Genomic DNA, 13354 nt, shown 5'->3' on the forward strand with positions numbered 1-13354 from the left:
CCCTATACAGTCGTGGATAATAGTTCGTGGTAGCACTTAAAACTGTAGCTTCAGAAAACTTAACTACATGGTCACCTGACTGAAGTGCATGTTCCGCAACGGCCGATTTATCTATTTTTCCCAGTCGGCAAAGACTTTCACGCTCCTTTACCCTCGTATTCACACTTCTCTTCCTAGTACGAATATAGACCTTGCCACAAGTACACGGAATATTATACACACCGCTAGATGATAATGGTGGCCTATCTTTAACAGAACGAAGTACTTGTCCTATTTTTCTGGTAGGTTTGAATACCGGTTTCACTTTATGTTTCAGCAAAATTTTGCCGATTCGATCTGTAACCTTACTAACGAAAGGTAAAGACACCTCATTCTTCCATTGCTGTGTACCATCCTTGTCCTTTGGTCTGCTGTAATTAGGTCTTAAAACTCTATTAATTTCATTGTTTGAGTACCCATTCTTTTCGAAGGCCTGTTTGAGTTGATTCTGTTCCATATTCAGATGTTCCGGCATACAAATCCGTTTTGCCCTGTCCATTAAACTTTTCAGATTTTGGGTGGAGATAGTATGAGCCAAAAATAGAAAAAAGTGTATAGTAAACATGGGGTGTAAAATGCATTCCTCATGTGCTACCAGCACTTTTTCAATAGACGAGATGTGTTTCACACTGCCTAAGATGAACAAGTAACCTGTCTTATGTATGCATTTTAGACCCCATGTTTACTAGACACTGTTTTTCTTTTTTCAGTCAATATTTCCTCCTCTCAAAATATGGAAAGCAAAGACGCTGCAGTAGAAGACGTCTGTTTCATAGTACCGAAGACGTAGAAGTGTTTATACCCTGCAAGGTATGCATTTTTTAGCCCATGTTTGCCGGACATTTTTACTTATTTTTCTATAAGGAACTGTCTCTAAAGTTTGTCGGTGTTTTTTGGGACACCCTGTAATACTTTGATCAAAGCAGGTATGCTTAGGTTTCAGGCAGGATCCCCTGTTTCGATCGATGCTGAGGTGCTATTGCAATACGGTTGGAGAGCTCCTGCAATGCTGTTCGAGTTTATGGGGAATTATGCTACGGTCGCAGGTTCGAATACTGTCTCTGGCATGGACGTGTGTGATGTCCTTAGGTTAGTTAGGTTTAAGTAGCTCTAAGTCTATGGGACTGATAACCTCAGATGTTTAGTCCCATAGCGCTTAAAGCCATTCTAATTTTATGGGGAATTCGAAGAACGCTGAGGTGTGAATGTGTCGAGGAGACTGGAGTGCTAGGGTAGTCTGTGCTATTGTGCAAAGCCACAGTGCCAGGGTGGCGTAGTGGTTAGCGCATCTGCTTCGCTGAGCAGGCGACCTGGGTTCGAATCCCGGCCTTGACACAAATTTTCATTCGTCGCTTTGGTCCGCATAACTTTACAAATCAGTTAATGCGTTAAATATGTTATGTCTTCTGTCTCTCCTGTGGGGTTCCTGCAGCTCTCGCTGCATCCCACATGCCTGTCGGCATCGGTTCCTGTCTTCCACTGGTACCCCCTCTTCTGTTTCTCTTTTACTCACGGCAACCTTTACCCCATCTAACCAGAAAAGCTTCCATCTTCCTCTTCTCCTTCTTCCCTGAGGATGCTACATAAAAATCTTCTTTGGTCGTCTGTGGCTCTGAGCACTATGGCTCTGAGCACTATGGGACTCAACATCTATGGTCATCAGTCCCCTAGAACTTAGAACTACTTAAACCTAACTAACCTAAGGACAGCACACAACACCCAGCCATCACGAGGCAGAGAAAATCCCTGACCCCGCCGGGAATCGAACCCGGGAACCCGGGCGTGAGAAGCGAGAACGCTACCGCACGACCACGAGATGCGGGCTTGGTCATCTGTCATTCGCACTGAATGTTCATACCAGGCAAGCTGCCGTTCTTCTTTCCTATCTGTGACAGTTTCTCCAGTCTGGGTCGTTTCCCTGATCATTGTATTTCTTTCGTCGGCCAGCCGAGATATTTACACGATTTACTAAGTCCTCTGCTCCTACAACTCTTTTTGGAGGAGGGGATTAATGTTTAACGTCCCGTCGACAACGAGGTCATTAGAGACGGAGCACAAGCTCGGGTTAGGGAAGGAAATCGGCCGTGCCCTTTCAAAGGAACCATCCCTGAATTGGCCTGAAACGATTTAGGAAAATCACGGAAAAGCTAAATCAGGATGGCCGGAGACGGGTTTGAACCATCGTCCTCCCGAATGCGAGTCCAGTGTGCTAACCACTGCGCCACCCCGCTCGATAACTCTCTTTGTTTTCATCTTTTACAGTAACCTCGAAGCACTCTCAACCGCAGATCGTTATAGGCTCTACAATACCTCTTTAGAGCATCATTTTTGCTTTCCAGTTTATCTCGGAAGACCATAACGGGTTTGACTCTTGCATTGCTGTTTTTGCACAGACTACTCGTTGCTGTATTTCCCAATTACTTGTTGCGTCTTCCGATAGGATGCTATCTAAATATTTAAATTTCTTACGTTTTGGCCCTTTCTATGAACTTTCGTTCATTTTCTCCACTATGTAGGTATTCAGTCTTCAGAAAATTTACTTTAAATCCCCACCTATAATATTCTTCCAATAATTTTCTTATCACAGAACGGATATCACTTTCTTCACTACCCACCACTACCCGATCATCTCCAAAGAACAAGGTGCGCGGACACTGGTCCTTTGTTATCTGTGTTGTGCATGACTTCATGCATAACAGTAAGGAGAGGCGAGCTGCCGAATGCTGCTGCAACTGTTGTCACAGGAAAGCTGTACTGGAGGAGAAATTATTAGTGAACAAATTAACACAGTAAACAGAAGACTTGCTTAACACGTATTTCTCCAAGCGTACAAAAACTCGTTACAAATAATGCCGCAATAGTTAGAGACCAGCTCATGGTCCCGGCGTAGGTTCGAGTCCTCCCTCGGGCATGGGTATGTTTGTCTTTAGGATAATTTAGGTTAAGTAGTGTGTAAGCTTAGGGACTGATGACCTTAGCAGTTAAGTCCCATAAGTTTTCACACACATTCGAACATATTTGAACCAGCTCATACAACAACAAGTAGGATCAAAAACTACTTTATATTCTGCAACCGCAGCTGTTGAAAGCCATGCTGTTACGATGAACTAGACATAAAAACGAAAACGCACAGTTCGTGTTGAATAACCAATTGGAACTAAAGCACCATAGTATTCTGGCTAATTTTGGTTGTTTCTATGATCAGGTGCTAGTATGTAATAAATTTCTGTTCTCGCTTATAAAGATAACGAGTAGGCACTCGTAGTCACGAGTATACGACGACTCACTGTGCATATGGACCATCCAGCTGCTCTCTCTTAATCGTCCGTGCTGGCCGCTTTTGCCTTGCCCTGCACTCAGCTGCTCTGCTGTCACACTGGTAAGACACAGCCAGTTGATACTTTCCACATAGTAATCTGCATGTGGCGCGCCTAATCAATTTGGCAGTGACAATTCTTTATCGTCAATCCGGCTTCCTAAAAATTTTAGCGTCCGCTCAGTATAAAATAGTTTCTTTTTTCTTTTTAGATGCAGAGAAATTTTGGAAGATGGAGCACGTCTTCTTTACCTTTTGCTCGCCATAGTACTGACTATATTCTCTGAATAGTAAATTTTGACTAGTAGCGATGGGTATGCCTATGATCTTTTAATGCTGTGAATATATTTAAGACTTACCTTTACTACTTTTAATATCCACACTATGTGGTGCCACTGTACTTTGCTTTGTACCCTGTAGGTTCACCTGATGATGCGGCTTGCAGCCGCGAAACCAGTTGTGTTTTAATAAACAACCGTTTTACCAGCAGTAAGCCGAGTTCTTCCTAACATCAATCAACTAGGATGAGGCTCACTGTACTGAGCGCGAACAAAGGTGTCGTTGCGAACAGGCTCCAAGTGCAAGTGGGGCGATGGCTGCCGCCGGTAGTCCTGTATCACGGCAGCATAGGGCGCTCGTGGTACAGAGCCATCGGACGTGTGGCTCCGCAGGCACGCGCCATTGGGTCCGCCATATCCCAGGCGACCACTATCAGCATCTAACGGTAAGTACCAATTCCGTTGTCAAATATGTGACGCCTGTGGGGTGATATCGATACGTGATACCAAAATCTAAATGCTCATTCCTGCCCATTTCCTACTCCACAGGTCTGAGGCTTTCTGGATGCGTATTTTAAAGAATATAGGAGGTATACAGCACACCTGTTATAATCCTTTTTGTAATTCGGTAAAGCTGTGACGAAATTTTATTCGTCCCTTAGATTACACACTCTGAAAACTTATATAGCTTGCATATAATTTGCAAAGAGTTGATGCTATGCGTGCAAAATCTTTATGGTTGAACACGCAAAGTATCTTGGGTTCATTAGTTTCGCGTTTTTCAGGCTCAGACTAATGAAGAAGTCTAAACTAAGACTGATACTGTAATTATGTGAAACAAGGAAAATCAATTTTTTTGCCCCTGGAATCTGACAGATACACAACCTGCAAATGCAGCGGATGATCGTTTTAGCCGTTTATTGACCTGTGTTTATGACGTCATACCTCCTGTCCTGTGCTCTATGTCACTCAGTGATATAATTTGGCAGGTACATTTAGAGATGCACAGTGCAGTCACATTAATGCGACCACTGCCTGTCTTCGACGTCAACGTGCAATAACCACTCACAGACTGCTGGTGGCAGCACTAGCAGTGGAGGGTATATAAACCGTGTCGAAGGGACGTGGAAAACAATGCAGTAATCACTGTAATGTTGAAATGGAGTGATTTATCAGACCCCAAAAAGGGGGTGATCATTGGGTTTTGGACCGAGGGGGGAAGCATTTACGAAATAGCTCAGACTGTAAAATATTCGCATGCTGCATTGTTCAAGATACCATGAATGGCAAAATGGCGGGTCTCCAAAACCAGCACTGGGGCAACGGTTGTGCACCATGGACCACTGATGACAGAGATGAACGATGGCTGTGGAAATGTGTACGGGCAACTGAACTGCAGACCAACTGAACTGCAGACCAACTGAACTGCAGACCAACTGAACTGCAGACCAACTGAACTGCAGACCAACTGAACTGCAGACCAACTGAACTGCAGACCAACTGAACTGCAGAGCAACTGAACTGTAGAGCAACTGAACTGTAGAGCAACTGAACTGTAGAGCAACTGAACTGTAGAGCAACTGACCGCCAAGATGAACCAAGGGGCTACCAACAGTGTCTCCTCAAGGACTATTCAGTGAACGTTGCTGTGCATGGACCTCTACAGTAGGCACACAGTCCGTGCACCCATGCTGACTGCTGTTAATTGGCAACAAAGAGTGGAATTTGCACGCCGGTGCCGCAACTGGACGTCTATTGAGTGGTGACAGATGTCCCTTTCAGATGACTCACGTTTTGTGCCCCAGACAGATGGCCAATGGCGTTTACGGAGTGAAACGTCTGGAAGCAAACAGCCTGCAACAAACGTCAGAAGGCACCAGACCATAGGAGGGAACATTATGGTCAGGGGATTGTTTTCTTGGCAATCCCTGAATGATCCTGTTTTTCTGCAAGATACAATGGATCAGCACGAGTATACATCTATTCTTGCGTACCATGTCGACACCTACATGCAGTTTCTTTTTCCTCGGCACAATAGCACCTACCAGCAGAACAATGCCGCATGTAAGTGCGTGGTTAAAAGAACATCAGGATGACTTTACCGTACTCCCCTAGACACCAGATTCCCCGAATTTAGACCCAATCAAGAACCTGTGGAACCACCTCGACTGTAGTCTTCGGGACACGGATTCTAGACCGAGAAACCTAGCCCAACTCCCCACGGCATTTAAGTCAGTATCGACCCACATCCCCGTGGCACCTTCCAGAACCTCATTTGCTCTCTGCCTGCACATCTAGCAGCGGTCCGCGCTGCAAAAGGTGGTTTATTCAGGCTTTTGACTGGTGTCACATTAATGCCACTGCATTACTGCCACTGCAATAATGCGACTGGAGGGTGTGCATGTGGATATAAAATGCAAAATGTGTTCTGATCAAAGGGAAGTGTAAATTGCCTGGGATGATGTTTAAGGGCGGGGGGGCACTGAAACTCATGAGAGTACCTCTTTTTTAGGCTAAGACCAGTGTCCAGTCATCCAACATTGATTGAAATTAAGCGTAATGAGAAGCTCAGACGTGGTGGTAATAAAGATGTTAAAAATCACAAGATTCTCATTACAGTAGAGTGAAAAATAATGTTAGTAGTTTACAAGAAATGTAGTAAGCGATAAGCTACGTCTTTCATTTTGGTGGTGTGTGTGTGGGGGGGGGGGGGGGGGGGTGTGCAATGCAAAAAACTTTCGAAATGGTTTGAAATTACGTATAATGTTTGTTGAAAGTCTAAGTGTTCTAATTCTGGATGAAGGTAGTGTGGGTAAGTTTCCCTCCATGAGTTATACGGCTTGAAGACATATCCACAGCTTTATAGCGGGGCCTTTGAATTTCGCCGCGCTGCACTCATCCCCTCAGACATGAATTGTGCCGTCGCAGCGGTATGAGCGCTCGACGGCAGAGAAAATACTAAAATTGTAACTCTTTTTTGTTTTTCTATCCGTTTCTTTATTGTATCTCGAGAGCGGAAGCTTAATGCAGACGTGACCTGATTAAGGCGAAAAAACTTATTAATGTGTAGACTTTGTGGAAGTTGTTACCAAATTCGGAGGATGGAGAGAAGCAACTAAAATAAATTGCATTTAATATCAAGACGGTTTTGGATGCATTAGAAATTCCTGGACAATGAAACGTATTGCAAGATAACGGAGCAGACTTTTCACGCAGAATTGAAGGAGATTTTTTAATACCTGGACGCCGCACGAAAGAAGACATGTTAACCTGGTAAAGGATGAACTCTTATCTACGCCATTTCCCCCTGTCAGTTACATTTTGTTAGTCTCTGTTCTTTTTCAATAATTTTTGTAGTGGAAATTGGTTTAACTTTTGCTCAAAAACGCCACAGGGACCACTCCAACAATAGCTTTTCCGAATCACGAAGTCCGATAGCTTTTCTGTAATATGAAGTCCGATTTGCTTTTCATTCTTTCCCTTTTTCACGGTCATTTACGATTTTAAAACCCCTTTTTATACATCATTTTCTTCCCACCATTTTCAACCTTTTCTTTTTCTTTTCTTCTCTTTTATTTCTTTTTTTATTAACCACTACAGCTTCCAACTTCAGTACTTGATTTATTATGTTAGTTTCGACAGAAGATTATGTGTCTTATTGAGTAGATTATGACAGCTCTTTAAATTTTTAAACCAGGTCGATAATCGTATCGAATACTAAAAATGAATTATTAGTTGTCACTATAAGCCGTTAGATACGCAACCTACAACGTTTATTACTATATTAGCAAGCATACCTGACCCAGGTTGTTACTCCCTAGAATACCCGTTATCTCACAAGCCGAGGGGGCTGCATCCCCACAGACATTTGAAACCCTTTGTGCACTAAAACAACATAATATAATGATAACTAAGTTGAACATGAGCAAGTTGCTGTGAAGACGAGATCGTAAATATTTGTATTGAATACACGAACATTAAGTTATACAGCCAAAGAACACAAACGTTACTTTATGGAAATTACATACTGCAGTTGCACTTGTACACATAATTATGAAGAGAATGTAAACCCAGGTGAGCACACTTACTGAACGAGAAAAGATATTCACGTAGGAATGAGGTCTTCACAGGTTACGTTTGTTGCTAATTGTAAATTATAAGGTGAATCAACAACTAGTTAGTTAGTGATTTCAAGGCACTATAATGAGAGGAAATAATAGCTATTGAGATCAATAATGACATAGGTATGTAGCAGAATGAATGAGGACGTAAGAATGAATGATCAGTATCAATGAGTTAATATTTAGGCTAATATAAGAAGGTAAGTTACTGTGAAGTAGGTGATGGAGACAAGAGATTATTTGAGGAAGATGATATTGGAGTTTTATGAGAATGGAAGTGCCAGATGGCCCCACGTATGTGATATATTAATGTTTGATGAGGAATATGTTTAATGAATAATGATATATATATATATTATGATGAATATGTGAGTAAGGAATGAGAGAGAATGGTTTGGTAATATTGTGCTACATAGAGAAGTGAGTAAACAGTCTACATCCTTAAGATTACGTAAGAATTTCAGTTTGAAAGAAAACATTTGTAATGAGTTAGAACACGTGAGTACAAGACGTTAAATGTGAATCTATTCACAGTGCCCTTGAAAATAAACAAATGCAAGAAAAGCAGAGTGAACATAATGATTACAGCTGTTGAAAGAAGTGTAATAAGAATGTAACTTGGAAACACATTAGCTTTAATTCATTTCAGAAGTGTAACTTAGTAACCTTTCGTTAAGTTTTGTTAAGACATTGTGTGGAAGAAAACATTTATAGTTCGTGTTCAGACAGGAGAATGATATTTTAAGGAACTTAAGTTGAAATATAGTTTTTACACAGACCTCACATGAATACATTTGTATATTTTTTTTTTTTTTTTACGAAAGTGAAATTTAGTGCCATGTTAGCCTTTATTATACTTACACACAACAGAAAACCATGAGGAAGAAAAAGATGGGAGAGTTATTACGGCCGTTTTTGCGACTCTTACAACACCTCCATTTAAGCGAATAGATGACAAAATTACATCTACGTTGAAGACAACATTTGACTTTTCAGGTAATGCAAGGTAAGTGCAAAGGACCAGTGACCACCCGTGCAACCAACGTCGAGCAACGGACACTGAGAAAGAGACATTTTACTGTCAATTATAATACTATGTTCTTTATTTATGTTTTATAGAAAGAAATGATGTATATATACACAACAGACATGATGTTTAACCTTCACTAAAGTAGAAGGATGTTCATGGTTGAACTCATGAGAGGAAACTTGATACGTTATTATATAATACACATTATGAGAGAGACAATCTCTGAGAGATATATTTTCCATTTGAATGGACGGTACCCACAAGAAGTGGAGATATCGAGGAAGTACTGAACAGCTATGTGATTTACTCATGCAAGGATTTGTTAATGTATAATACACTTAGTCATATGGCCGGCTGGTGTGGCCGTGTGGTTAAAGGCGCTTCAGTCTGGAACCGCGTGACCGCTACGGTCGCAGGTTCGAATCCTGCTTCGGGCATGGATGTGTGTGATGTCCTTAGGTTAGTTAGGTTTAAGTAGTTCTAGGGGACTGATGACCACAGAAGTTAAGTCCCATAGTGCTCAGAACCATTTGAACCATTTTTGAACTTAGTCATATGAACAGTCAGAACACAAACAGAGAATCTGTCATGATGTTACACTACACAGACTTGACGTAAGGACACTTACATTTACCCATGATTTGGTAAATGATAAGCACCTTGTTTCTCACACCCCTTGAAGGTGATGCAGACGTTATAATGTTTTATGTTCTCTTTCTATGTCGTAGCTATAGGATTTGATAGTTTGTAGATAGTGAATAGTTTCTTCCGTTCTATTTTTTTTCTCCATTATCCTACCATCTCCTGCAGCTGGGTATTGTTTGTTTATGGAATGTAAGAATATATTGTGTGACAGTAAACTTTCAGGTATGAATAAAAAGACATTAATATTGATGGCATTACAAGCCTGGTCAACCACTAGCCAAGATATGGAATCAAAAGAAATAAATAAATAATAAATGAAGAATAGCCCGTGCTTTAAATATTAAGTTTGATAAGCCTTTCACGCCCAAACCTTAATAAAAAAACAATCAAAATGACCATAAACCCCAATAAGAGAAAGCCAATGGGACTTAGTACAATTTTTTTTAGTGTAAATATTTCACATGCATATTCTTGTACATTTATATGTATTTGTATATGTGTTAAAACTTTGCATATTGTCAATATATTTTGAAATGTGACCACGAAATGTAAGCTTTCATAATTAACTATGTAAACATGCTGGGACACAGTGAACTTTGTTAAAAAGTAAATATGGCAAAAAAGTGTTGCAAACTGTGTTAAACTGTGAACGTTATAAACGACGAATGTTGTGTTATTTGTGAAACTTATGGTGCATAATCCAAATAACTGTTTGTAAATCGATATAAACTGCCATTTACTTCGACGATAATGAGGATTTTCACACTGCAATTGAACGTTCGTTGGCAAGTGTAAACAACGTGATGAAACACCTACCTTAGCGAACATCGACGCCGTTGTTCCTGGCCGGCCTTCAGATGCTTTGGAGACAATGAACTCAGCACCTGTCGTAGGCGATGTGGAGGCTAAGGACTACATCGACCATATATGCCCCGGGAACAATAGTCATGAAAACGCCAAGGACCTGGAGTGTTGTGTCGTAACAGAAGACATTGACATTGCTTCAGATCACGCACACATTCAATCTTATGGTGTCACCGGACTTAACACGCCATTTATGCTGGAATAACAACTTGTAATGAACACCATGTGAAAGTGAATACTGTGCAAGACTGTCATAACACAGCGATTTTGAAACTGCCGCACGCGAAATTCAGTGATGCTATTGCGCATGCACAAAGACTACATGCTGCCAGAGATGCATCGGGAAAGCCCGCATCTCGTGGTCGTGCGGTAGCGTTCTCGCTTCCCACGCCCGGGTTCCCGGGTTCGATTCCCGGCGGGATCAGGGATTTTCTCTGCCTCGTGATGGCTGGGTGTTGTGTGCTGTCCTTAGGTTAGTTAGGTTTAAGTAGTTCTAAGCTCTAGGGGACTGATGACCATAGATGTTAAGTCCCATAGTCATCAGAGCCATTTGAACCATTTTTTTTTGCATCGGGAAACCAACGCTGGAAGCGCACAACTTTAACTGCACTGGCGAGCAGCTTTCTCAAACACACACTATGTAAATATATGTATATTAATTTTGTAAAAGGGATCCAAACTGTAATAATTGTATTTAGTATATAGGTTTAGAAAGTAAGTGTTGACAAAGATTATCCCCTATGGATGCACGTGGCCTTTCCTACGAAAATATGCATATATTGACTTTTGGGTATATCTATTATATTGTTTGCTAGCCTGCCACGCTAAATGTTTTAGCGTGACAGTCGAGGGGGCGGCGTAGCGGGACTTTGGATTTCGCCGCGCTACACTCGTTCCCTCAGATAAAAATATCCCGTCGCAGCGGTATTGAGCGCTCGACGGCAGAGAAAATACTAAAATTGTAACTCTTTTTGTTTTTCTATCCGTTTCTTTATCGTCTCTCGAGAGCGGAAGATTAATGCAGACGTGATCTGATTAAGGCGAAAAAACTTATTAATGTGTAGACTTTGTGGAAGTTGTTACCATAATTCGGAGGATGGAGAGAAGCAACTAAAATAAATTGCATTTAATATCAAGACGGTTTTGGATGCATTAGAAATTCCTGGACAATGAAACGTATTGCAAGATAACGGAGCAGACTTTTCACGCAGAATTGAAGGAGATTTTTTAATAACTGGACGCCGCACGAAAGAAGACATGTTAACCTGGTAAAGGATGAACTCTTATCTACGCCATTTCCCCCTGTCAGTTACATTTTGTTAGTCTCTGTTCTTTTTCAATAATTGTTGTAGTGGAAATTGGTTTAACTTTTGCTCAAAAACGCCACAGGGACCACTCCAACAATAGCTTTTCCGAATCACGAAGTCCGATAGCTTTTCTGTAATATGAAGTCCGATTTGCTTTTCATTCTTTCCCTTTTTCACGGTCATTTACGATTTTAAAACCCCTTTTTATACATCATTTTCTTCCCACCATTTTCAACCTTTTCTTTTTCTTTTCTTCTCTTTTATTTCTTTTTTTATTAACCACTACAGCTTCCAACTTCAGTACTTGATTTATTATGTTAGTTTCGACAGAAGATTGTGTGTCTTATTGAGTAGATTATGACAGCTCTTTAAATTTTTAAACCAGGTCGATAATCGTATCGAATACTAAAAATGAATTATTAGTTGTCACTATAAGCCGTTAGATACGCAACCTACAACGTTTATTACTATAAATGGTGATTCCGAGGTGAAGTTACAAACTTGCTGGGGTGATGACAAAGGGTAAATGTATCTATTTGAGGTAAGGGACGCTGGTCCGAAAACGATCTAGTGGAAAGCTATAACAGAAAATCGATCTCTGATCTACGGCAGTGGAATGCATGTCCTTTGAACATATCTCATTTGTTATTCGTCAGTGGATATGGTCCCAAAGTGATGGAGCCCAAACTCACTTGGGACTGAGGGTTCGTGACCTCCTGGATGAGAGATTCCCGGGAAAGTGAATAGGCAGGGAAGGTCCTCTTTAATGGCCAACAAGCTAGTATAATAGTAAGACAGCTAGGAGCGCAGGTAAACATCGGGCTATGCATAGCATCCGTTGAGCACCCTTTCCAAAACACTTTGGCATACGTCGAGACTTCTGACAGTGTAACAATTGTATCGCTACTGTTGTTGCTAAACTGGAGGTTAGGCAACTTTCAGGTGGTAGAATGGACCAAAACAAGAAAAAATGTCCGGTAAACATGGGTTCTAAAGGCATATCTTCAGAGCTGTGAGCACTTGCTCAATAGAGGAGATGTGTCTCACAGTAGCGTAGATGAACAAGTGCTCACGGCTCTTTTGGTGCATACTACCACCTCTGAAAGTTGCCTACCTTACAGTCTTAGCAAAAACAGTACCCGTAAATGCACACACATCAAAAAACGTATTGCAGCACCTCGGTTCAGAGAGTTCCGGAATCTGTACAAAAAACTGGAAGCGAGATCAACATAAAAATCATTTCCGCCCATCTTATTGCTCACCACACGTTGCATGTTGTACCACCATACCTTTAGAGATGATGGTCCACACACCGGTACCTCTAATACCTGGTAGTACGTCCTCTTGCACTGATGCATGCCTGTATTCGTCGTGGCATACTATCCACAAGTTCATCAAGGCACTGTTGGTCCAGACTGTCTCATTCCTCAACGGCGATTCGGCGTAGATCCCTCAGAGTGGTTGGTGGGTCACGTCGTCCATAAATAGCCCTTTTCAATCTATTCCAGGCGTTTTAGATAGTGTATGTCTGGAGAACATGCTGGCATTCTAATTGAGCAATGTCGTCATCCTGAAGGAAGTCATTCACAAGATGTGCACCGCAGATGGGGGCGCGAAGTGTCATCCATGAGTACGAATGCCTCGCCAATATGCTGCCGATATTGTTGTAGAGGACGGCATTGATGTATCGTACAGCCGTTATGGCGCCATCCGTGACCACCAGCGGCGTACGTCGGCCCCACACAATGCCACCC

This window comes from Schistocerca serialis, chromosome 12, assembly GCF_023864345.2.
Source record: "Schistocerca serialis cubense isolate TAMUIC-IGC-003099 chromosome 12, iqSchSeri2.2, whole genome shotgun sequence".
Classification (NCBI taxonomy): domain Eukaryota; kingdom Metazoa; phylum Arthropoda; class Insecta; order Orthoptera; family Acrididae; genus Schistocerca; species Schistocerca serialis.